Here is a 4,495-nt window from a genome sequence, read left to right as displayed (position 1 = left end):
TTGTCTCGCTGTTCTAGAAGTTTCTCTTGTAGAGGACACTTCCTCTCAGACAGAACGAGGATAGCCCTCTAGAGAAAAGACGCGGGAGTTGCTCGAGTCCCTCCAGGCGCTGTATAAGTGGAAGCAATTCCGGGTCATCTCGTTGTTGAGCAATTTGTGACGCGTCAACAATGCCAAGGAACGGGAAATCCTCCTAATCTGACACAGTTGTCTCGACGGGTGCGCGTGACAAGCAGTCGGCATCGCTGTGTTTCCTACCGGTACGGTAAACGACAGTAATGTCATACTCTTGAAGCCTAAGGCTCCGTCTTGCTAGTCGTCCGGATGGATCCTTGAGATTCGCCAGCCAGCAAAGCGAATGGTGATCACTCACTGCTCTGAATGGGTCTACCATAGAGGTAGGACCGAAATTTACATATTGCCCAAATGACTGCGAGACACTTTTTCTCGGTTGCTGAGTAGTTTGCCTCTGCTTTCGAGAGCTTGCGGCTGGCGTAAACTGTTACTTTCTCCTGGCCGTTATGCCACTGCACTAGTACGGCACCGAGGCCGACGTTATTCGCATCGGTATAAACTTCAGTGTCGGCTGTGTCATCAAAATGGGCAAGAATTGGAGAAGCTTGCAGGCGTTTCTTTAACTCGTCAAAAACGTCTTGTTGTTTGCTTTTCCACATGAAAGGTTCATCTTCTCTTGTTAGTATTGTAAGGGGCTCAGCAATCTTTGAAAAGTTTTCCACAAATCTTCTGTAGTATGCGTATAAGCGCAAAAAACGTCGCACAGACGTTTTGTTTGTGGGTGTCAGGAACCTCGCAACAGCTGCTGTCTTTTCGGGATCTGGCCGAACGCCTTCAGCACTGATGACGTGTCCGAGAAACCGAAGTTCATCGAAGCCGAATTGTCATTTTTCCGGCTTAATTGTCAAGTCGGCTGCGCGAATAGCTTCTAATACTAGTCGCAGGCGCTCTAGATGTTGGTCAAATGTGGCGGAAAATACGACCACATCATCCAAATACACTAAGCACTACTGCCATTTCAATCCTGCGAGCACAGAGTCCATCATTCGCTGGAACGTTGCGGGCGCAAAACAGAGGCCGAATGAAAGCGCTTTTAAATTTGTAGAGGCCATCAGAGGTTACGAATGCTGTCTTTTCACGGTCCCGCTCATCCACCTCTATTTGCCAATATCCACTCTTGAGATCCAGGGAGGAGAAAAACTTTGCACATCGGAGCCGATCTAACCTATCGTTGATACGCGGAAGGGGGTATACATCCTGCTTAGTTACGCTGTTCAATTTACGGTAATCGACGCAGAATCGAAGTCTGTTATCTTTTTTCTTAACGAGCACTACGGGAGACGCCCATGGACTGCTGGAAGGCTGAATAACGTCATCTGAAAGCATCTCCTCGATGTGCTTCTTGATGATCTCCCTTTCTGTTGGTGAAACTCTATACGGGTGCTGGCGTACCGGTCTTGTGGCGTCCTCTGTTATGATTCTGTGCTTTGCAACAGACGTGCGCCGTACCTTCGAGGAAGTGGAGAAGCAGTCGGAAAAATCCTTGATCAGGGCATATATCTGTTTCTTTTGGGCTTCCGGGAGTCTCGGGTTGACGGTAATTGATCTGTCGACGCTGCAGGTTCCTGGCAGGGCAGTTGACGTTGTCGTTAGGCTGCATAATTCGGTCGCTACACAGAACTCGTGGAAATAGGCAATAGCTGTTCCTTGTGCGATGTGTTGGAATTAATTTCCGAAATTCGTAAGTACGACATTTGCACGGCCATCGCTTAAGTGAACAAGACCCCGAGCCACGCAAATAGCTTTGTTGAAAAGGAGCTCTATGTTTCCATCCGCTGTGCCTTCGCGGTCGTAAAATGTTTCATTCTCCACAAGAACCATTATACTGCAGCGTGGCGACACAGTTACGTCATCATCAACGACGCGCAGTGCAGCGAGACGTCGCTCCTCCGATTCTTCCACAGGTATAGCTTGTTTTGTCGAGAAAGACACACTGAACCTACCTAGGTTAGTTATGGCGTCGTTAGCTTGTAGAAAATCCATTCCCAAAATAAGTTCCCGTGAACATTCTGGCAGTACAATAAAGTCAGAAACGTAAGTGAAGCCTTTTATCGTAAGTATTGCAGTGCATCGGCCAAGGGGCGTAATAAGATGACCGCCTGCCGTGCGTATCTGCGGTCCAGTCCACTGTTTCACAACTTTTTTCAGGTGCTTCGCCATCTTGAAGCTCATTACCGAATGATCAGCGCCGGTGTCGACTAGGGCATTCAGCTCGCATCCATCTATTGTCAACCGCAAATCTGGTATAATCGTTTCGTTCCTGCACCTGTTTACTGGAATTATCTCGTCATCGCATTGGAACCTCGTTGGAGGATCTTTGTAACTTTGGTTATCAGGGGCCTCACCTCCACAGGTCGCTTGCTTCAGTTTTCCTGGTGTGCGCTTGGTGAACGACGCCTAGGCAATCTTGAAGGCGCGCGTGGGCTAGGCGATCGGAAGCGCATGAGCGATGGTGACCGTGGTTGATGTTGGCGAGTTGTAGTGGGGCGTTGGCGCGTGGACAAATATTCTTCGATCTCTGCTGGCCGTTCACCATTTCGAGGGCATGGTACACTTAAGCAAAAACCTCTTAATCCAGCTTGACGGTGCGGGCAAAACCTATACAGGTGACCCGCTTCTCCGCAGTGAAAACACAGAGGTCTGTGCTTGTGGTCACGCCAGACGTCACTTTTTGGGGGCCTTTGTTCCACAAAACGAGGTGCACTACGAGCTGAAGGCGGATAGGCAGGTGGTGGTTCTAGCAGACGAGGTGCGCTGCGTACTGTCGGCGGGTAGGGAACGGTCGTCGCAACTGCTCCACTACTGTGTATCGCGGATTGCCTGAGTACGTCGGCGTACGTTGGGGTGCGCCGCATCGGCTGTGGCTCACGCTCTGGATCCCGTATGACGTTCCTCAGTTCGTCCCGGACAACGTCGACGATAGATAGTGCAGTTGGAGCCTGAGGTTTCTGCCACTTGTTGAGCTCTTCCCTGATCACTGACCGGACGAGCTCCCGCAGTGCTTCAAGGTCGTTTGGCACGCCTCCAGGCAAGACATGGACAGGTGCACACCTTGCCTCACGGTTGTATTGCCGAGCTTGCTGTTCCAGCGTCTATGCGATGGTCGTTGCTTCGTATCTAAACTCGGCGACCGTGCGCGGTGGGTTGCGGACGAGAACTGCGAAGAGTTCCTGCTTTACTCCACGCATGAGATGGCGCAGCTTCTTATCTTCACTCATGGTCGGATCAGCACGCTTGAACTGGCTTGAACAGGCGGGACACGTCCTCGATGTACATCGCCACGATCTCGTTTTTGAGCTGGTTCCTGGCTTGAAGTGCAATTTCCGCCTTTTCTTTACGATCCGTGCTGGCGTACGTTGCTAGCAGTTGTCGTCGAAATTCCTCCCAAGAGGACAAAGAGGGTTCGGGGTTTTCATACCACGTTTTTGCGAAGTCCTCCAAAGCGAAATATACGTTAAGGGGCTTCTGTCTCTCATTCAATTCATTAAAGCTCGCCACACTCTCGAACAGTTCCAACCAGTATTCCACGTCTTCGAACGAGTCACCATGGAATGTTGGCGGCTTGCGAGGTTGGCTTACGACTAGCTGTGCCGGTGTTACCTGGCTAGTAATTGTGGCAGCGTCCGTTGTCCGAGTTTCTCTTGGCATGAAGAGAAGAGGGCCGAATTCGGGCGAGTCACCTCGAAGACCGCTGCTGGTCCGCTGGTGTACAGGTGTTAGTTCCACGGGATGGACTCGCTGGTTGTCGGGACTAGGATGACTTCCGTTCGTGGGGCTTCGACCCATACCCAGCACCTCCACCAGAAATGTAACGATGTTAATAAAACAACGATATTTATTAAGGGTGAACTTGTGCCCACAAGCAAAAGTCACTGCGGTCGTGAAGAAATCCCTGGCAGTCGTGTTCTCAAAACTGGCCTCGAGCCGTCTTCCTGTTTCTTCTCGCGTGACACTTCGTGCGCGTGGCGCATGCGAGCCGGGTCCAACCGGCTGCCCGTGCCATGAAGATCGCTGCCTGTTGTTGCTGAACAACACCATGGTACGGCGCGCACAGTGTCCACTACAAAGGGCGCGCAACTTGAATGTCGCCAAGTGTGTCGGGGCAATATATATATATATATATATATATATATATATATATATATATATATATATATATATATATATATATATTCATCGATGAATTCACCGATGAAATCTTACAACACATGGACGATCACCTACAAATTGACGCCATCGTCTTAGACTTTTCGAAGGCCTTCGACCGCGTCCCTCACAATCACCTACTTGCCAAATTATCTACTCTTGGAATCCCCCCATCACTGATTACTTGGATCGAACATTTCTTAAAAGGACGCGTACAATACACATCTGCTAACTCTCATGACTCACACCTTTCTGATCTTACATCGGGTGTCCC

Source organism: Dermacentor albipictus, chromosome 1, assembly GCF_038994185.2.
Source record: "Dermacentor albipictus isolate Rhodes 1998 colony chromosome 1, USDA_Dalb.pri_finalv2, whole genome shotgun sequence".
NCBI lineage: Eukaryota > Metazoa > Arthropoda > Arachnida > Ixodida > Ixodidae > Dermacentor > Dermacentor albipictus.
The sequence above is the reverse complement of the archived record's forward strand: the minus strand, read 5'-3'. Positions refer to the sequence as shown.